We start from the raw sequence: 23,302 nt of genomic DNA, 5'->3' as shown, positions 1-23,302 counted from the left end.
ACACTGTAATCAAAACCAGTATGCAGGTACTTTGTAACACTGTGATGACACAGCCAGATACAATGTGTAAATATTTTATGTAAATATGTGAGCAACATGACTGCCAAAGGGACAACTGAACATATGTGTAGATGCAGTAGGCCTCCAAGTAACAAAAAAATGCCAAAGAACAAAACAAGCACATAGGCAGAACATTCTGTCAAATAAACAAGAACAACTGAAAGACAAAAAAGAAAGACAAGAAGAAAGACAAAAGAAAAAGAAAATAAGCAATATCAGGAGATATTGGGGAGAGAGGAAAGATGACAAAAATATGAAGAAGAAACAGAGAAGGAAAGACAAGCCTGCTTTAGCTCTGGCTTCTCTCATCAAAGGGTCCTCAGATCTGATCACCTTGAACTCAGTGACTTAAAAGACCATAGTCATCAGTGCTAATTGTATGGCACCATCCCTGTGGTTTTATGTATTCACGGCTAACCTGGTATATGCTTGTTAAAGATTCATATTTTTCTATGTGTCATGATAATGATGTTAAGTACTAACAATTAACACAAACTGTGTTGTTAATGAATTAATTTGGCAAAGTTGTTTTAAAATTTAAATCTGGAGTTGTCAGTCTTCTAAACACTCCCTTCCATTACAGGAATCTGCAATTCCCTGATTTAATATATGCAGTGTATATATATATATATATATATATATATATATATATATACACACAAATGTATGTATATCCATGATTATACATATACACCCATTCAGCTACAACAGTAAGGACAACATATTCTCAGAGTAGAAGAATTAGTAAGTGTGAACCTTAAGTATTCTTAGCCAAGTTTCAGCTGGACATGGGATTCCTGATAGGTAGAAAAAATTAAGCAGTTGTTGAAATAACTGTAGCTATAGTATCACTCTATTCACTCATTTTCTGATTTACAAGGCTTCCATAGCTCATGAAGGGGGTCCTGAATTCATGGGGTTGTAGACATAGGGGTTACCAAATATCAAACTAGATTTGCCATTCACCACAATTCTAGAAGCCATGTAATTCACAGCAAATAAAGCTCAACTTTTACAAAAACTGACATCTTCTGCTTCAAAAAATGATGGGAGAAATTGCAGAGAGAAAATGAAGCAACTCTGAAAGGAGGTCAACAGCCTATCTTTCCATCACAGACTGTGGTAGTCTGCTCTTTATATAACTTTACAGGTGCAAAGAGATTAAGCTAACATCATGGAATAGCCAAAGACCTACACTGATAAAATGTTCATACACAAATAGTTAGTGAAGGTGGGTTGATGATAACTGGGTATACTGCTTTTGCTTGGGATGGAGTTAATTTTCTTCATATGGTACTGTGTTCTAGATTTGAAACCAAAACAGTGGTTTGGTCAGTGTTTCAGCTATTGCTGAACTGTGCCATGTCCCTCTCTGTTTCTCAAACTGCCTAGCCAGTGAGTGGGCTGGGGGTGCAAAGAAATCGAGTGAGGACACAGCCAGGACAGCTGACTCCAACTGATCAAAGGGATATTCCACACTATGTGACACTGTGCTCAGGAATAACAGCTTGGGGAAAGGAGTATAGGAGGAGAGCACATAGAACACATGGTGAAGCCCTGCTTTTCTGGAAATGACTAAACATCCACCTGCCAGTGAGTAGTGAATTAATTCCTTATTTTCTTTTGCTTGCGCACACAGTTTTTACTTTTCCTATTAAACTGTCTTTATCTCAACTCACAAATTTTCCCACTTTCACCCTTCTAATTCTCTTCCCCATCCCGCTGGGGAGAAGGAGTGAGCAACCGTGTGGTGCTTAGCTGCCTACCAGGGCTAACCCGTAATGGTGGGAACAACAGTAATTCCTGGATGTGATAGCTCTCTGGACTATTTAAGGAGACAAGGTTTTCTTTTTAGAAACCACAGCAGTACCTATCTGTCCTGTACATGCTCTGCCTTGTGGCTAGCATCATTGCTCTTCCAGTAGATATTGAGATAGTTAAGTTCCCCATGAGTAACAGGTTGTGTGATCATGTAGCTTCCTCCAGCTGTTTAAACCATGTAGAAATATAAAATAATACTCATATATATTTGAGGTATTGTAATCATTTGTCCAATATTAGGATTGCAAGAATACATTACTTGTCTTTACATCATTAATTGCCTACTATACTACAGCTGTTAATTCTGAATTGTCAGGCAAATAAGACAGTATTTTATATCCACAGATGTGAAAATACATAAAAAGGTAGCAATGGCCAGAACTTCACAATACAAGAGTATCCAAGTGAGAAGAAAGAAGCATAAGAGGGAAAGACGTAAGCTGGCTGAAAGCCAGCCATGAAACCTCAAGAAACATCTAACATTTCGATGCTCTGGTAACTTTCCCAGAGTCAGTCTCCTCTCCAGGCATGATCTGGTCCAGGGACTGTCTAATTCACACCACTGGCACACTGGCATTTTAGGACAGGGTGAAGGATTTTTCTGTTAAGCAAAGAGGAATGGCACTCTACTGCAGATCTCAAGAGCCTAATCTGTTTTCTAGAAGACATCTAAAACAGCACAACATTTTGATTTATTCAAGGTAGACTACAAAAATACAAGTACCTCCTGTGCAGCAGACACAAACTAGTTCTTTCCTTCTCTTTTCTTTCTTCATCTGCAGACTTTCAGAAAAACAAAACAAAACAAAAAAACACAAAAAAACCAAAACCAAAACCAAAACCAAAACAACCTAAAACTGACTTCGGCCATCACCCTCAGGATCACAGATGGTCATTTACCACCAGCTGGCATGCAGTCCTAGTCAAAACAATGTCCAGGTTATCTTATTTATATATGTGATCTGCAATGGAATGGCTCCAGCCTACATATCCACACAGAAAACTGAAGCATTTGTTCTTTCACTGTGTGTGCTTCAAGATGCCAAGCCTGGGAAACAGAGTCCAGCTACTCAGGACTGATATCTGTTTGATGTCATTGCCTCCACTGACTCTGATCACATTTCAGACCATGGCTCACCAGTATCCAATCTCTTATCTGCTAGTCCATCTAGCAGGAAGATACTTAGCAAATGACTTTAGACTGAATTACAGTTCAACTTCCAGGGGATGTTAGAAAATTTACTGGCTAAAGGAGGATTCTTTGACCAAACTCCAGGCAAGAAGGAAGGAATGGGCCCAACTTTCTTCACTGTTTCCATAGGGACTTCTTGGAGTATGAAACTGGTGAAAACACACCACAGCACAGTACTATTTCAGAGCAAAGAGTAGACACATGAAATGCAATGATGCCTCTAGACAGTCCATATGCTAAAAATTTAGCCAGATTGAAAAAGGAAGGTGGACAAGTTCCTCAAAGAGAAAGCTGTCTAAAACTCACATCCAGTTCTGATAATTCTTGAAATATCCATAGAGTGCAGGAAAATATTCTGAGTAATATCACTAAAAGCTAGACATTTTTTGTCCTTATATTCTTGCCTAGGCACTTGTGAGCCACTGTCAAAGACAGACTATGGGGTAAAATGGAGCTGTGGTGTTTCCAAAATTTCTCATAAATGCAGCACTGGAGATCCTGGCACCCCACGCACCTCTCTGAGTCCTCTGTTAAGGTGAGCAAAGGCATAATGAATTTCTACCTGCAAGAGCTCAAGACGGAGCTGTTGCCCCCATACTGGCTTCAGTTATCAAGGAATAGCTGTGACCTCTAGCAAGGAGCCTGGCATGAGGGGCACCCATCACAACATAGACTAGCACTCTGAGACTGATACAGATGACATCTCAAGAATGGCAAAGAATGCTAACCTGTCTATACTGGAAGGTATCCAAATCACTAAAAGAAGTCCTACCTATACATTGTACCTTCAGCTGACAGAAGCAGCCAGGGAATTCACAAGTGTCCCCTGGCAGTCCACAAATCTCTGTAGAGAACTATGCACTGTGATTGCTACAGTTATAAACATTATGTAGAGAAACCATATAAACAGACCCCCATCTATTACCCCAAGACAAATGGGAACTTCCCTTGAATATGTCCCCTATAAGCTAGGTTGTTTTCAATATGGACGATTTGCAGATATATATTCTACAACTGACTATGAAAAGACTCACATTTGACTCAGGCTGAAGTCATTTCTCAGGTACAGGCAGGGGATTGGCACACTCCAAAGAATCATTCTGCTATTCAATAGCAACAGGTGCCCAGAAAATGGAAAAGCAGGTGTCACATATCCTAGACTTCTACACAGAAAAATTCTAGACCCAATCCTGATCTCATCTCAATAGGACAACCTAGTTCAATCTTCTCAACCAACATTCTCTGCAGTGGGGGATAACACTTGATGAAAGCAAGCCGGCAAAGACAATCATCCTTGGCAAGATAGCTGTTTCCTCCAAACTTTGCAGTACAACATGATGACAGATGCCAAACTACATTTCATGTTAGCTCATGCAGCTGTATCCCATCAAACAGGGTAACCCTAAATAAACACTCTGCGATCACAGCTTCACCAATGGTGACAGTCACAGCAACATCATGTCTAGGCAATTACTGAAAACCAATGGCTTGTATAAACATAATGATGCCGCAGAAGGCATTCAAGAAGTAAGCAGTTCAAGAACAAAGAAGTCCATGCTGTGAAAGTCCAAAGTGTTCTGAAGTAGCCACTATACCATGGTATGCTCCTGTTTCTAAACCAGTGGGGTGCAACTTATCTCTCCAAAGAGTCTCAGGCTTGAGAAGAACGGACATGAGCTAGTCCCTACTAATCATCTCAAGGAACAGGTGTAGTCAGTGGACATATTTTTCTCTGAAGTCTTTTTCTGATTATACTACAATGTTACATTCCCTGTTACTTATTCTTAGTTATATCTAAATCTTTTATTCTTTATTGCACAATGATCCAGTATGAACAAACTGGCTTGACAGTGAAACTATCTAACATTAATCTACAGGCTACCTGTTAGAGCATTCTCCTGGAAGATGAAGTAGTACACTCCAACAGCTAGTAACTTTCTGAATTTGGTTTCCCACTTCCCTGTCCCTTTCTCTAGTCTATGATCAAAAAAGTGGATAGCTCATCAACTCTTACCTTTTTCCAAGTTATTTTAAATAAAATTCAGTACTCTCTAATGTACTATCGCTACTTTAATTCTGTTCTGGGGAAAGAATTTTTAACTTCTAAAATTTATAGCCACTGCACTATGTATATCTATTTTACATTAACCATATGTGCATTGTACACCAAGCTGTAAGCTATTTTAAAGACCTTTTGAACTATGCACATTAGATCATATTTAGCACAAGCAAGTAGCTCCCAAAATATTCCCAATGCTCTTGAGAAAAGGGATACCTTGCTAGTCATTGTGGAAACATAAGCCCTTATTAAGAGACTGTATTTGATTTTGTACATGTTTTAAGTTTGTATACAAAAAGTTCAGTGTTACACACAGTATTTCCTTTCTTATAACCTAATAAGAATTAGATTATATTTAGCTTGTTTTTACTTAGCTTGCAGCAGGTATAAATTGTAATTCTTTACATACTCATATTCAAAACTTTCAAGAACTTTAAGAAACAGCTCATAAATATAACTTAAATTCTTAACATAAAACACATGTGCCAAAACACAACAAAATAAATAAATTTACATTCATTTGGTTGTGACCTATTAATTTTTCAGGATGACAACTTGGTCATGTGATGTATTTGTAAAGATCATGTATTCCCCTCAGAAGGACAACTTCCATAGCATTTAACCTGTTCTTGACATCTGCTAATATTTATTATATCCATTACTACCTGTGTATGTATCCAGTAGCATATTTTTCACATAATACTTTAAAGAGGTTTGATATATTTAAAGAGTATCAATATTTCAAGCATTTAGTATTTACAAATATGTAAGAATTGTTACAAGACTGGATGGGATAGAGTTAATTTTCTTCCTAGTAGCTGGTACAGTAATGTGGTTTGGATTTAGGATGAGAATAATGTTGGTAACACACGAATGTTTTAGCTGGTGCTAAACAGTGCTTATCCTAAGTCAAGGACTTTTCAGGTTCCCATGCTCTGACAGTGAGGAGATGCACAAGAAGCTGCAAGGAAGCATGGCCAGGACAGCTGACCTGAACTAGCCAAAGGGATATTCAATACCACTGGACCATAAGACATCATGGTCAGTACATAAAATAGCAGGGGAATTGGCCAGGAGGGCATCACTGCTCGGGGGTTGGCTAGGCATTGGTCAGCAGGTGATGAGCAATTGCATTGTGCATCACTTGTTTTTCTTGGGCTTTAGTTCTATTTTTGTTATCTTTCTTTTTGTTACAATTATTATATTTTATTTCAATTATTAAACTGTTCTTATCTCAACCCATGAGTTTTACTTTTTGTATTTTTGATTCTCCTCCCCCTCCTATTGGTGGGAGGAAGAGTGAGGGAGCGGCTGTGTGGTGCTTAGTTGCAGGCTGGGGTTAAACTACAACAGACTGTGACTTTCAGTGAACTCTAACAACAGAATTTGTCTCTATCTATGCAACATAACGTGAGAAATCCACTTTTACAATTTCTTGTAAAGAGTTCTTGCTCATTAGCAGTGCATGAATATAATTCACTTGATACTTAGCCTTCTTTCAGCTACCCTCTTTTCCAGAGAACTTTCAGTGACAGTCTATAGGATGAACTAACTGTATCACCAATAGCAGGCCAATCCATTTCTGGTTTTCTTTTCTCAGGATCCTTGGGACAGAAACCAAGGACAAACACTGTACTGGACAAGCCATCTGGTGGCGGCACATTTTCAGTGGGCTGATTTTTGAAGGACCAAAGAGCCCACTTCCTGTGAGAGAGGCCATCAGTCTTCAGCAAAAGATAGTGCATGGAACTAGACAGCTATCACAGAATGATTCACAGTCTCTTTTGTGTGTTGTTCCACAAAGATTTTTGGGAAGAGCTCAGGAGTAGGGCTAATCAACTGTTTTTGATGGCAGAACTCACCCTAAACTATGTGGAGTAGCTCACAGGGAAGTCTCCAGTGAATATGGAGTAAGCCTAGTGTTTCTGGAGTGGGGAATTTTTTTTTTTTTTAATTTTTTAAAAATAACATTTTATTTCCAGCTTTGCAGCAATATAGGGAAAAGTTTAGGCCTGACAAGTCTGGTAAATGCTCTCCCCTTGTCCAGCTACTGTCACCTTGTTTGTTACTTACAAAGGAAAACAGATAAAGTATTTTTGTTCAGCTGAAATATCTGAACCACCTGCTAGGCTTGCTTTGGATTAGTAATTACATGCAAGGTCAAGCTGCTTAGACATCATGCAGTTTTGATAAGGTGATTCCATGGTTAAGCTACAACAACACTGTGACCTTAATGTTACTATCAACTCAAGTTTGACACAAATGTGAAAAAGTGATCTGTATAGTCAGGAAATACTATAGACAAAAATGTATCAGCAGGTCCAGCTGAGAAGTAAATATGTAAACAAAATATTAAAAAGTGTATGTGTGTGTTTATCTATATATATATAATTTTTTTTATATCTATACATATAATAAAAAGGGGGTTGTTCCTTGAAGCTTCCTCTGAACTAATGTTTACTATATTACAGGATACCATTCTGCCATACCTTGCTAAAGGTAAACAAGATAATAAGGACTTGTGATAAAACACAGACTTGTGATAAAACACAGCTTTTATTCCAGTTATAAAAATGTTCATTCCACCATCTATCTGCTGAAGTAAGCCTGTGAATTCTCGTTACAATTTCAGCATTACTGGTCATAAAAAAAAAGGTATAAAAAGTTTAAAAAAGATAATTGGAATCCTGCATGATTGCAATAGAGTCTGACACTTCTAAGTAACACTATACCTTCTGCAAGTGAGCAAAAGTTTACATGGCATGGGAAGCATCTCCAGTCACTAAATAAGCTATGAGATTTACCCATTTGGAAAGCTGGGCCCTATTTAGTCTGTTATTTACAGAAGTTAGAACATTATTATTGTATTTTGAAATTTGAAACCCAAGCATTTCTCAGTACAACGTAGTTCTTGAATTTAAAGTAGTTATCACCACAGATAGAGAATATGTAACATAAAAGTTTAAAGAATATTGGCAACTATATTTGTACAGAAATACAGAATTTTGGTTTAGTTATTTAATTAGTCTTGTGATTTTATAAACTGTTTCAAGAGTCCTCTTCAAACAATGACATGTTTAATAGTGTCCTGGTGTAGCATGTTAAAACTAGGCCAATAAGTAAAGATAGTGCACAGGTCTTCCCATAGCACTGTGCTCGCTGTGTCTAACAGTTATATTGGCACCATAGTCACAGCAATTTCCACAAGACTTGCTGAAACTCAAAACACCTACAGATATCTGCACATATCTCTAAGCAGATAGCTATCTCTCTCTCCAGTGATATATCATAGAATCACAGAATCACTCAGGTGACCCTTGGGATCACCGTGTCCAACCATCAGCCCTACTCCACCAAGTTCCCCCCTACACCATATCCCCCAGCATCTCATCCAAACGACCCTTAAACACACCCAGGGATGGGGACTCCACCACCTCCCTGGGCAGCCTATTCCACTCTCTGACCAATCCTTCTGTGAAATTTTTTTTCCTAATGTCCAGTCTAAACCTCCCCTGTTGCAGTTTGAAGCCATTCCCTCTTGTTCTGTCACTAATTACCTGTGAGAAGAGACCAGCACCAACCTCTCTACAATGTCCTTTCAGGTAGCTGTAGAGAGTGATGAGGTCTCCCCTCAGCCTTCTCTTCTCAAACTGAACAGTCCCAGCTCCCTCAGTCTCTCATCACAGGATTTGTTCTCCAGGCCCTTCACCAGCTTTGTTGCCCTCCTCTGCACTCACTCCAGCACCTCAATATCTCTCTCATATTGAGGTGCCCAAAACTGGACACAATACTCCAGGTGTGGCCTCACCAGTGCAGAGCACAGGGGGACTGTCACCTCCCTACTTCTGCTGGTCACACTATTTCTAATACAAGCCAGGATGCCGTTGGCTTTCTTGGGCACCTGGGCACACTGCTGGCTCATGTTCAGCTGCTTGTCCATTAGAACCTCCAGATCCTTTTCTTCCACACAGCTCTCCAGCCACACCTCCCCAAGCCTGTAGTGATGCATGGCGTTGTTGTGGCCCAAGTGCAGGACCTGGCACTTGGCCTTGTTGAAACTCATCCCATTAACATTTACCCACTGATGCAATCTATCCAAGTCTCTCTGTAGAGCCTCCCTACCTTCATGCAGATGAGATGTACTGTCCAATTAGTAGAGACATAACGACATTCCTTTTATGTTAAAGGAAACTTACTTCATCTATACATAAGAGCATACCATTTCCCAGAACTGTTATCAGAAATTTTTTTGATTAATATCCATTATGAGTAGATAAATAAAACTGCTTTGAGTATTTTCCAGACATTTTTACATACTAGTGCTGTGTTCTTCCTATTACCATCACAGTTTCAGTTTAAGATTCTTATTTGTTCCTGTCAGCTGATTCTAGAGAATAATGGTATAGTGTGAGACTGTTTTACAAGATAAAGTGATAATCTTTTCCTTCCATTTGAATCACCCTGTTTCCTTAATCTTCTATGACTACTGAAGATATCACCAGTTATTCCTATTTCTCATGCAGTACCAATTGGTTTCTTGTGACAAAAGCCTGGAGCATCTCAATTTTATCTCATGATTACTTTTCTCATTAAAGACCTATCTTGTGAAAAAGCGTAATTCATGTAATTAATGCTAAATGAGTTTACATCTAACACTAACAGGAGGAAAATACATGTCAGCATCTCCTTTAGAATAACGTCTGCATTAATAAGGTATTCAAAAGGATGAACAGAAAGAATGAATTAATTTCCCAGAGCTACTCAGAGAAAGTCATGGCAGTCTCTCCAAATATTACCAGGATCAGGCAACTTCTATGTAATGTCTGTTGCAGCTGATTGCAGAGACAGCTTGTTACTACAACCAACTACAGCCAATCCACTTACTGCCAGGTATGCATTTTCTTCTTTTTTCACGACTGCAAATAAAATAATACAAACATGCTCACTGACGGTTTTAGTTAACATACCGCTTTCTTATAGTCACTGTTTTTGGAGAATAATGTAGAATGGAAGAGAATTAAGAAAGAAATAGTTACCTACTGCTCATGTACATTTTTTTATTGACATACATATATATTTTCCATTTTTAGAACACACATTTTTATGCACCACAAAAAGACAACCTAGTGATTCTGAATCGTTGGGGCCAACTTGGGCAGCAAAGGTTTTTCATGCATTTCCAGAACCTGGAGGACTTTACAGATTAAACCACTTCAAATAGTTTCCTTTATCAATAAATTCCTAATGAACTCAGATTCCAAACTTACAAGATTACACTCTGAAAAAAAAGGAAGAGAGGCCAAGATACAGAATATATTTGTGTTTATACACATAAATACCTTTTTATAATGAAGTTCCCTCAACTCATGGCTCTTATTTATAGTAGCAGCAATTTCTTATTCATCAAATTAATGTACACATGCATATTTTGCTGTCGAAAATGTTCAAGAAGTATCATTTTGGTTTGGGGAAATCAGCAATTCACAACAAGACTAGGGAAAAAAAAATCTACATGGCTCTATCTGTCATCAAAGCTGTACTCTGTCAATGGTGGACTTTTTCAGTTGCCTAAAAAAAATATTTTAGGTGCCTTAGAGTATCTGAGGTATCTACATGGCGCAACCAAATATGGGAGACTTCTGTCCTTCTACAGCAACAACTATTGGCCAGATAGGCCACCATAGGGCTCAGATGCCCAACTTCAGTCAACTGAACTGTGCCATAATTTTCTACTTTAAAAGTAATCCTGGAACTCTTTTCCTAAAGTTTTTATCAGCTACAAACACAAGCACAGTATTTAACAAATATGCATACCCACAATTATGCTGTTCCTCTGGTAAATAAGAAGAAAGTTGACAGAAAGAACACTGTTGCAGATCAAGATCAAAGACAGTGTGTGAGATAATCTTTATAAACTTTTAACAGGTCTCAATAGGTTGAAATTGGATTTGAAATTCCTTCAGAGTTAACAATCCATAGGAAGGATCCTGTTTGTGCAGACAGTTGTACTGGTTGAAAGATACCTTGATTTTTGAGGTGAAGCTTCAGTAGGATCTTTATCCCTATGAAAAATCTGCGTATGAGAGACACAAAAAAAATATTTGTATCTTCTTTAGCTCCCATAAAAAATATTTGTTTGATTGTCACAACAACTTGTAAGTAAGAGACAGAAAAAACACAGTAGCTCAACCTGCCAAGACAAAACCAGGTTCTAAAGAGTAGTCTTGTGCTAACTACAAAAACTGTATTATCTTTTTAGAACTATAGAACACATGAATAAAAACATAATTGCCAGGAAAAATTAATGAATCATAGACATAGCTGTGAGGCAAGCTTGTAGTGAACTCATCCAAAGCTGTATTCCTATAGCTCCACTAGGTATTTCTAAACCTCATGGAGCAAGTTTAAATGAAAATAGGATTTTGTATGCATCCATAAAAATTATTTTAGTCTAGCCACTTCTGCTGTTAATTAGGATTTTCTGCACACTGTGCAAAAAAAAGACTCTTTAAGTCCATGGTCATCATTTACAAAGTAAGCTGGAAACTGCAGTATTCATGGTAAAGAGACTGACCCTGAGTCAGAGATTATACCTGAAAATGACAGCACAATCAATAAACCCTAATGATGGATAGATGAGAAGCAGATTTCACAGATGGCCTCAACTCTTGGATATTTGCATGAGGAGCTGATTTCTGGACAGGCATGGACCTTGAAGTAAGCCTGCCAGCCAAGAGTGGATGCAGCAAATGTCTGCTGGAAACATGGGCTGGAAAAATGAGAAAACTTTTCTGTACTTGTTCACCAGCCTGATGATAGGACTATAAAGAAAACACATGAATCAGCATGCATGTCCAAAAATTATTATCTGGCAATATGAGGTCTTCAATCAGTTTTGCATTCATCACAGAAAAAAGTCTGGCATACTCAAAGACATATGTGCAGGTGCCAAGTATATAAGCAACCTGAGACAAGAATTTACTGGCATGGTTAGGCACACTTGCATTTTTTGTTGGAATGGGGGACTGAATGGATTTTTTATTAGTATAGTTTTGGACTCATCTGAGCAAGCAATAACAATAGATGCTGGATTTTGGTTACTGACTGAATTGTCTTCAAGTTAACCTATAATTCAGACACACACACACACACACAAAGGTCCTGAATACAGATTCAGACAAAAATTGACATAATTCACATATACTTTCAAAATATTCCAAAAATTTCAGTTGTGTAAGAGACACTGTAAAACAGTAATAATTCCATGAAAAAGTGTTATGTACCCCCTGTGTCTTAGATAGATTACAAGAAAAAAATAATCCTGAAACAGAACAGTTTAGAAATCTTTAGGTTTAACTAGAAGATAACAGAGATAACACAGCATTATAATTACAGGGAGGGATGTTTTCTTTTAGTATAGATATTGCATTTGCCTCAGATTTAAGATTAACCTTCACTTATGGGAATAAGAAAGCAATGACAGTGACACCTCCCTTATAATCTATACATACTTCCTCTATTGCTCAAAGGCTAGCGTGTCAAAAATTACCATCTATTTCTATTCTCATGAAAAGAGTCTCTAAGTAGGGATAAGAAAGGCAGGTGCAAGCTGGACAAAGAGCAGAATCATACATATATCATAATTATACAATATTAAGAACCCAGTAACCCATGTTGATGGGTTACTGCAGACACTTCAGAAGAAGTATAATGACTTCCCCTAAAAAGGCAGGTCTGACGAGACTGCTATTTTGCTCTCAGCCATGAGTCAAATTTGCTGTTAAGAAGACAGCATAGTAACAAAAGGGTATTATTAAAGAAGGAAAAAAAGACCTTTTCCCATAAATGCATATGTTTTCCTTGAAGACCTGTTATTTTAGTTGGGAGGCATGTAGGGCAAAATTTCACTGCTGGTCTGAGTAAATTTGACTTTGTCTTTCTTTTGATAAGTTAGAATTCAACATTTCAGTAGGCACAAGTTTGCTATAATCCTAAACATGCAATGCTCAATATTAACATGAAGCTAACTATACTCCTTAAAATGTAGTATCTTTAACTGCATTTTCAATTTCTTAATGTACGCCTTTGCATCAGAATCAATAAAGACTTGAGTAATACAATAATGTCATAGACTTCAAAGCAATGTATCAGGATCAGAAGCACGTCTAGAGTGCATAACCTGAAACAATCTTTTCGAACAGGGGAAGTTTTTATTGGTATCTTGGTTAAATTCTTTGCAAAAATTTGACTGAAATGTCCTGGTAATTCCATGCCTGAAAAAGCAATGATGAGGGAATCTACTTATCCTCCAAACCAAAGCTTCTTTTGGCCTTTTTAGTGGTATTTAAACCAACCAGTACCACAACTTAATGTCATGACTATTAATGATGTTTTAGTTCGAAGGACTAATAAGTGATTCAGATCATCTAAATTTTGTGCTGTAACTTCCTCTACACAGACTGAACAAGAAGAAATCATTGAATGAACTTGAACTAAAACACTATATTTGACAAGGTAATATGACTCCAGTAGAAGGCTATATGAATACGTTCCTTTGAGACAGATGCCCAGTTGCAGTGGAACACAGCATCCATAGCACACAGCTATGGTGACCAAATTTCTGAATAAAAGAATTCTTATGAAAATAATATAAGAAACAGGTCAAGGACTGACACTTCCATCATTGGCATGTTCTTCTACCTCTTTGAACTGGAGACTGAGACCTCATAGCCCAGAAACTGCATCTGGAGCATCTCCACCTAATGGCTACTAGTCAAAGTCCACCAATCTGAATACTCTGCTTTGAGGTCCTTTATATATGTGCCTGTTATAACATCCTGTGGCAATGGGTTTGCTGACTGATAATTTCACTGACTGTTATCACACAATGAGAAATGGTGAATAATGAGCCGATCTCCACCTTTTTTCATGTCACTCAATGTCATTGATTTCTATCATATTACCTTTTAGCACCCCCTTCATAAGCTGAAGAGATGTAATCTGTTTGATCATCTGTTGAAGAAGCTACAGCATCTTCTTGACCTGTTTTCTGCCTTTCCCTGAATTGTTTAGAAACTCATATCTCTTTTTAAGACAGAGGAACCATACCTGCCTATGGTATTTAAAATTAATAGAAACATATCCATTTTTTCCATTGTGTACTTTTTATATTGTTCTTGGTTCCTATTCTACTAATTTGTAATACTCCATTCACTTTTCTGATCATTACTGAGCTGTGAACTCATATTTTCAGAAAGTTATATTCAATAATTCCAGTACTCCTCTTTGAGGATCCAACAGTATTCAAAAACAGATGACTGATGGCAAGGGCCAAAGCAAAAATCCTTTGAGAAGTTACTTAGCATCCATTGAGAATGAAAGTTACATGCCCAGGAAATAACGCTGCTGCTTAAGTAGCAACAAACTTGATTAATTCACTCTCACCTTCCTACTAGGTGCCTCTTCAAATAATTTATAAATCCACTGAACAGCATACGTTCCAGCATCTCTTATCCCAAGACTTCACAGGTAATCTGTCTCATCTGGGGTGAAAAGTAACCATTTATTCCCACTCTATCTTCCCAGGTTTTTAAGTAACTATTTACCTTTGAGAGAATCTTCTCTCCTACAACTCAGGCTCTTTCAGAGTTTTTCATAATATTTTAATAACTTATTTTGAGGAAATTCATTGATAGGTCTCTTGTATGTGTTCTTATTTATGTCAGGATGTAAAACTCAATTTCTCCTATGACACTATTCCAGAACTGTTTATGTCACATCATATGTCAAGGAATAGGTTGATATGCTGAACCTCGTGACACATAGACTAGTAATATACATGTGTCCCTTCACTGCTAGCAAGATGATCAGATTTGGTACAAGTAACTTGGAAAGCCCACTCATTTACATTTTAAAGAAGCCCTTTTAAAAGCACACACTCAGATATGTGATGGAGGAGGAGGAAAACAGCAGCAAGAATCAAAAACACCCTTTGTAGAAGAGAACTTTAAACAGAGAAAGTGGAAGCAATAGACAACAACATGACAAAGGGCTTCTGTAGGGTATTTGTGACTACAAATAGTGCCGTGTTAGAATGAGCTGATCCTCTAAAGTGATCAAATTTACCCCAGAGTGGTAAAAAAGTGCACGAAGTCCAAAACGCCGAAAGATCCAAATTTTCACAATCAGTAGAGGACCAGGTAGGAGTGGCTAAAATTAATCTTTCACTGGGATTCAAGAGTTTTCAGAGCATCTCCTGCTTTTTTTTATCTTAAATATCATGTTTGCCTGTCCATTACAGAATTACTGGAACAAAGATGCTCATCATCCTCTCTGCTGATGCTGGTGACAATGTAAAGCAGAAAGTGAGCTTCAGAAGACCAGTAAATTATTCATACATATATATGAGGTAGTTCTGCTCTGGCAGTTGAATGTGGAACCTCCCTTAGAGCATGTATTTTTTACTTTAAAATATATTATTTATTAAAAACATTAAAACAATCTTGAAAGAAAAGAATCCTCTCTCCCCTGCAGAATGTCAGAATTGTTCTTTATAGCTCCTCAACTGCTTAGGAAACTGGGTGATGAAGTCAAAGTATTAAGTGCTGTGCTAAAACCAGATACATATATTTTTATGATTGCAATGATAAATTTAGTTGCTACACACATCATACGAAGTGATCCATATAGCTTGCACCATTCTTCCAGGTAAGAACAGAAATTATATTATTTCTCACCTTTCTCCAAACTAAGGCTTTACTGTAAACTATCCTTTCTCTAAAGCAAAGTTGTGAAGAACACACAGAGAACACAACCAAAACCACAAGCAAACTCGAAATCTTGTTGATTTTGTCTGTGAGCGTTTGAGGAACCAGGTAAGCTAAAAAGTTAATTTCACTGGTGGTATATCCAAAACATCATGTTTTCTTGACAAAGGAAACCTGGTTCCCCTTGCTTTTTGGTTTATTGTCCTGGACTAAATGAACTCACTACACATATGGGAGGGATGGCCTGTAAACTAAGGGAATGATATCTGTGTGTACATCAAAAAACAGGAAAAGTGATGGCGATTAATTAGAATGTATTGGAAAACATGGAACCTGAGCATAACATAAATGGCATGGCATAAGGGGTGGATTCTGTGGTGGTTTGGGCTGGGGTAGAGCTAATTTTTTTCTTTTTAGTAGCTTAGAATAGCACTGGGTTTTGGATTCAGTATGGGATTTGGTATGAGAAGAATGTTGGTAATATGCTGATGTTTGTAGTTGTTGCTAAGAAATCAAAGACTTTTGAACTTCCCACATACTGCTAGTGTGCAGGAACACAAAAAGCTGGGAGGGATCACAGCCAGGACAATGGACCCAAATTGTCCAATGGAATATTCCATATCATATAACATCATGCTCAGTGTATAATTGAGGGTTTTCTGGGAGGCAGGTTCTTTCTCTTCTGGGATTGCAGGTTCAGGATTTTCTCTCTTCTGGGATCACAAGCGGTGAACAGGTTGGGCATCTGTTGGCAGGTCGTGAGCAATCACAATGTGCATTAGTATGTTCTATTATTAATATTATTATTATTATTATTATTATTATTATTATTATTATTTTGTTTTTATTTTATTTTAATTATTAAACTGTTTTTATCTCAACCTATGAGTGTCCTTACCTTTATCCCTCCAATTCTCTCCCCTATCTCCAGGGTGGGGGGAGGGTGAGAAAGCAGCTGCGTGGTGTTTAGCTGCCAACCGGGTTTAAACCACAACATTTACATAGTACACAGTACTATCAGGAGTTGTCAGTTCTCATCAGCAATTCCTGAAATTGATGTAAGAATAATTTGCATGCATTTTGGATTTCCTGAAACTCAAAATGCTGCAACAAAGCAACAGCTTCTCTGAACAACACTGATCTTGATTCAGAAAAATCCCAACCTATGAAGTAAGCATCCTTATTTTCACTGACCAGTAAAAGTGAAGAAGCATACTGTCATGAGTTTGGTTAACCTGCCAGAAAAGGGAAGCCCTTTTATCTGAAGTTATCACTCAATGCTCAAGCAGCTGCCATCTGAATGAATTTTCTCTAGAATGTTAGTGGAAAATATGAAGCATACACCAGGATACGTATGCTACCATACAGTACACATACCAGACACTACCATGTATACTATGTGTGCATACGGAAGTAATTCCCCAACCATTTTTTTTTCCCACCAATGCCCACTGGTCTCAGGCTGCTACACTGAATCTGCTAGGATCACAATATGGGTGTCTGTAATTGCCTCAAAGAATTTTATGGACTGATAGGAACAGGAGAGCCTTCTTCACACTGACAAGACCATTAAGGCTGTTTAAGTGGACTTGTCCTGCACAGACCCAAGCAATTAAATAACTTCCTGGGATGACCTTGCACTAGCTAGTCAGTGAACTAAGGGAAGAAGAAGATCCCACTGTCTACAAGGCTTAGTGAACTCATCAAATGCCTGAAAAGACCCTGAGAAGATGTCCTGACTTCCTTCTAGGTCCATGAAGAATACAAGCCACCCAACGATGAATGTCCCAAGAGAAGTGTATATATATGTGTGTATATATATATATATATATATACACACACACACATATATAAAAAATATGGTCTTGCACTTCAAAAAGACTGCTCTGGCCAGTGCCCAGACACAGTAAATGGTTTTCTAAAAAGTGAACCTTCTTTCTAAAGAATAGAAGGCTTCAGAACCCAGTGTCAGCTCAGACAACAAGAGGTGGTGGCAGGCCATCTTTGGACTTCCACAATAGCTGCTACCATACTCTTTTCAAGACCGTTTACAACCTTCTTTTGCAAATGATTTTGGGGACTTTGGTTTTGACAGTGGAGCAGAAGATTCCAGAAAAAAATTATTTAATCAGCCAGATCTTTCCATTTCGATTCTCTTTTCTTGGTGTTTGACTCAAATACATGCAGATTTTGAAACTGGCACCAGGAAAAGACTGAGTACTTTTTATTTATCTGCATGTGCACCTCTGTGAAAAATATATATTAAAAATACAGGTATCTTCAAGCCTCCTAGCAAAAAACCCTTTATACAAAACTTCACAGCCTGAAGTGTTGTGTCTAAAGAAATCAACCCAGGGAAACAGTCAGGGAAATGCCATAATTTTTCACATACTACATTTTTTACAAATAATGCTGAAAATTAGTTTACAATTCCTCATTAACAAAGAAACTTTATTTTGGAAAAACTTCCAGATAGTTTATTTCCTTGTTTCTGAAAACAAATAAATTGCTGGGTTTAGCATAAACTTAGGCCTGTTGTTGTTTTGTATACATTGTACAATTTCTTGAATTGAGAAACTTTTTCCTCAAAACTCCTATTCTAAAAGGTATCTACTTTTCTACAACACAGAGAAACACGTTTTTACTGGTAACTTTTTATGCTAATAAAGAGCAATGGTGTTCACTACGCAAAATCCAAATTCCATAGATCAATTCTTAGAAAACCAATACAAGCTGTCTTTCCACGTTTAGAGAGACATGAAACTGTGAAGTTTTCAGAACTGTTTATAATAAATGTTTATCTTCAGAAGTAGTGAATGCTTAATGCACAACCATAAATAAGTAATTTATTTGGGTATTTTTGTATGATTCACATATGTTGTCGTTTCCAAAAGTAATTCTTCATTTTCAGAGGCTGATTCATGTTACATGACTTAAATCAACAGCAATATTGACAAATGTATTAATTTGGAATGTCATGGTGAGTCTCTCCACTGAAGTGGAAATAAAATAATTAGATGTTCAGTATCACTATTAAATCTAAGCCTTCAAATATTAGAAAGTAGGTAGATTTAACATAATGACAATTTGTTAAGAGACTGTAGATTGCTAAGATTTTCAGGGACACACACCCCTAAGTGAATCAGGTTTCTTAACACTATATGGAGATTTCCTTTAATGTTTTCATAAATCTGTACAAATAGTGACCTTGTATGACCTTTAGAAATTACAGAAAACATAGCAGTTAATCAAACAGCTCAATAATTTGACATATTATTTCCTGTTATTTGCTGACTAAAGTCACTTACTATTATTAATTGTAAGAAACTAACCAGTAAAACTAGCATTTATATTACCTTGGTAATTTTCATGAGGTTTGTGGAGAGCATTTTAATTACAAATAGTATACATGATATAATATTCAGGTATATTGCCCAGTATTGGAGTACTTTGACCTGACATTCAAGAAAAGGTATGTGGTTGCTCAGTGAAAACTATTGTATTAAAAAAAAAAATTAACTACAAGACTCAAGAGGACTTTCTTTTCTTGAAAGCTGTGATGTTTTGTAAGAAAACTGTTGTAGCAGAAATCTGGACTTTATAACAGTTGGTAAAAGACAACAATACCCAAATTTGTACACTCATACAGTACCTATATATTGAAACCCACTGCATTGATTTTGTTTTAAAAATGTTACAATACCATATTCAGAGAATCATTATTACCAATCCATTGCCAAACAGGAAGACTTTCTTAAGAGGGGCTGTTCCAGGCTGTCCTGGTAGATAACATTTAAGTTTATTAAGAAAGTGACAGATGACAGAGTATACTTTCTAAATCTGAACATGACATTAGCCCAAGGAGAGCTAGAAGCCAGAGTTAGAAGTCCTGGTATACCAGACTAAAATTCATAATAAACATGCTAAACTGGAGACATGATCTAGGAGAAAATTAAGATGAAACTCAGGAAGGTAAATAGTTTAGCTAAGAATAATCAACTGAGAAAATACAGGATGAGGACAAATAATATGTAGCTATTGTTCAAAATGGTATTTTGGTGGTTAGTTACCCCGAGCTAAAAGTGAACAGCAAGAAAAATATTCTTGCATAAAAGATAATACACTACCTTGAAGTGTAAACTAATCTTTACAGTTTACTTGTTGGTAAGCCCACAGCTTTATTTTTTCATAGAGGTACTCCACCTAAGGCATATGGCAGAACTGAAAGGAATTCAGCAGAAAATTTTAACTACTAGAGGTCTAGACAAGGTGACATAAAAAGAAAAATTAAATAATGAGGAGACTTTCAGTTTAGAGGAGACTGAGTGGAGATGTAACAGAAGACAAGGAAAACCACACAGAATGGGCATGTAAAATGAACGCTCACTCTGCTTATTCTGCAGGAAAACTCCTTGTTTGTGGTCACCAGAAGGAATTCTTTCCCAAAAGCTATCCCCCACTTTCCACAGATCTACCACATGTAGTCGTCAGTGCCTGGCTATTGAATGTGTACCGAAGACAGAATTTTCTTTAATCACTGTTCTATTTTGTATCAGTCTCTTGCTTCTACAGAAATGCTACACTCAGTTAACTAGTTTCACCATGATTTTACCTAGTTCAACTACACCAGACAGGTTTAACAATGACATAACAAATTTTCTACCACAGTTCAAGAAGCCTTCAAGAGACGGCTTTAAAGTATAGCAGTATAAGGTTTTCAAACAGAACTACAAGAAAAATCCTGTACATGCAACCACAGCTTTCAGGTAAAAGCAGATACCTCATCTGTTTCTCCAGGTATACCTTTACTCCAAATCCTCAAGGTACACATTATCCTCAAAAGCTGGTACCTTAGCTTTTATGGCAAAAGTTCATGTACAAAAACCCCTCAATTCCTAAATGCCTTCTCTTCTCTTCTTTTCCTTTTACCAAACTTCCCACACTTCCATACCTTGATGGCATGTTATATGCCTCCTTTGCTTCACCTGGCCGTTTTCATTGCTTAAGATTTCACACGCTGTAAAAGAACATTTGTTCAACACACAGTTGTTTAAGGTCCCAACTTCTAGCACAAGATCAGCTTTTGATAGCAGTAGCTACGTACAATTTGGACATGTTATCAGAATAGAAAGCTTATCGGCAAACAAAACATTTTGCTTCAGTATGTTATAAAAAGACAAAATTCTATACTCCACCTCTACGTCACTTAGGCACTGCTGGATCAACAGTACTTTTGTGAGTTTAACTGAGATGCTGATATGAACAAAATAAAAAGTACCCGTTTACAAAACTGAACAATAAATCCACAAGCATCCAACTATTAAACCTGTATTCAAAATCTTAAATTAGACCCTACATCACCACATTAATTCCTTCTTACCTCTTTTTTATATCCTAGCAGTCATTTTATAAGCAATATATAGAATAATACTAATATATACAACCACGTTGGAAAGTTAGTCAATGACAGTTTAGAATGACACCTTCTTTTAATGCACTACACATGCTCGCTCCTATGCAAACAAAGTTTCAACTGTCATTCTCTCAAGAAAAATGATAATTCCCTAATCATATCTATCTTTTTAAGGAAGTAAGAACTACAGAACATTTTACAACAGAACACTGTTTTATATGTTTAATAAAATCTGCCACTTACATGAAAGCCCAGAGATGTTAAGACTTGAAGCTGACAAGGAAAAAAAACCCTCAACAAGAGAACAAACCACACAAAAGTGGGAAGCATTTCAAGTTTTATACATGCCTATAGTTCTCTTTCCTCAGTCCTCTCTCAGCTTCATGCAATGTAAAAGTCCATTAATAAAAAACTGAGCATACATAAAGCAGCCTCAAAGCTGCCTTGGGTCATTCACTGTGATAAACCTTCTTAGGGAATATAACTGTGTTTATTAAGAAAAATCCCAATCTGAAAATCACCTTAAGCATAGTGCTTTATCAATCTCCAACAAACAGTCATAGGCATTACCTGCACTACCATATGTATGTTGCTCAATCTAGTCTGCTTTTGAATGCTCCCCTAAATTTGGTTCCAATTTCCTTATATTACTAAAAACCAAAACAAAACACAAACAAAAAGCTACACACGCTTTTCTGATCTAACCAAATTAAGCCCGTTGCATTTAAGTTTCTCCTTTTCCAGCAAACATTGTGAGACTACTTTAGTACTTGAAAATGTGGAATGAAAACAGAACTGCAGCTGATAATTCTTACAGTAGGTTATCTCCGATTTCACCAAGGGAGTTAGTGCAGACATTCTCAATGAGGGGGACCTTGTCTTCTTTGAAATAACACGTCTTTTCACTCTCTGGGCAGTTTGCAATCTCCACTTCTTTGCTTGGGCTGATAAGGAAGGAGGCGTTTGAAGGTATAATTTTTTTTTTTTCTTTAGGACAGTTCAATGTTGGTTTTTTTCACTTTGTAGCAAAGGTACCTAGAACTTCTGTGGGGCACTGTTCACTTTTTATTGCTTAGATGATGTTAGAAAAACTATGCAAAAAAAATGAATCCGTCTTTTGTATAAACTACGAGCAAAGAGGCAAGAAAATAATTGTGAAACATTTGAAGTGGGATTTAATAACCTATTTTATTAAAAGTTTATACTTAATCCACAAATGTTCAGTTAAAAAGCCCCAGCAAAACGTGATTCAAAAAGATCAGCAGTGCACTTACAATTATGTCATAAAACACAACAAACATCCTAGAGTCTCAGGTGCACTGCTATGCTTTTCTTCCTGGTAAGACTGTTGTTTGTTTTCTTCTCCTGAACATATCTAAACTGACAAGGAGGTAAGAAAACTTCACTGACGACTGAACTGTGGCCATTAAAGATGCCGACATTATAGCTCTCCGGATACTTAATCCTACCTCTCCGTAACAAACGGCAACGAAGCCCGCAAGAGCGAAACAAGTTCAGCGCACTGCTGGCAGCACCACTCCCGCCAGGCGAAGGGAGCCCCAGCACCCCCCGTCCGCCCCAGCACCCCCGGGCACCTCCCGGCGGGAAAATCATCGCCTCAGGGACCCGACTGAGTTTCTAGAGCACGAAGCGCGCCTTGCCGCGTAAACCCTACCCCGAGGGCTGCCCGCCTCCTCGCCCTCCTCCGCTGCCCCTCGCCCCCGGGCAGCGGCGGCAGGGCAACTTTTCAGGAAATGCTTCTCCTCTCCCGGCACTTGGGCAGGGCTGGGCCAGGGGCCAAGCGTGCTCGGCTACGGGGGGAGGGCGTGCGGGGCGGTTACCTGAGGTCCCCTCTCGGCTGCAGGGCAGAGTCCCCACGGTCCCCTTCATGCCCGAGGGGCTGGCGAAGCCGCCCTGAGGCACAAGCCTTCATCCAGCTTCCTCCCCGCAGGCGGCGCCTCCCTCCGCCGTGCTGGCGGGGCGGCAGCCCC

At 37.9% G+C, this 23,302-nt stretch overlaps 1 protein-coding gene across 6 annotated transcripts in view; it reads right to left on the bottom strand.

The window, feature by feature from the left end:
* SGCG (sarcoglycan gamma) overlaps positions 1-23,296 on the bottom strand; it is a 149,160-nt gene extending 125,864 nt beyond the window's left edge. For 5 of the 6 annotated variants that reach the window (XM_026860385.1, XM_026860403.1, XM_026860354.1 and 2 more), the window contains exon 1: positions 23,153-23,296. The gene's annotated coding sequence lies outside the window, so the exon portion shown is untranslated. Of the gene's footprint in view, positions 1-4,114; positions 4,199-23,152 lie in introns of those variants that run through there. The other variant, XM_026860364.1, reaches the window with a different exon arrangement.
* Positions 23,297-23,302: the final 6 nt, after the last annotated feature.

The sequence above is a fragment of the Athene cunicularia genome, assembly GCF_003259725.1.
Source record: "Athene cunicularia isolate RWA chromosome 1 unlocalized genomic scaffold, athCun1 chr1_part1, whole genome shotgun sequence".
Lineage (NCBI taxonomy): Eukaryota > Metazoa > Chordata > Aves > Strigiformes > Strigidae > Athene > Athene cunicularia.
Note: the sequence above shows the minus strand (reverse complement) of the source record. Positions and strands in the feature narration are given on the sequence as shown.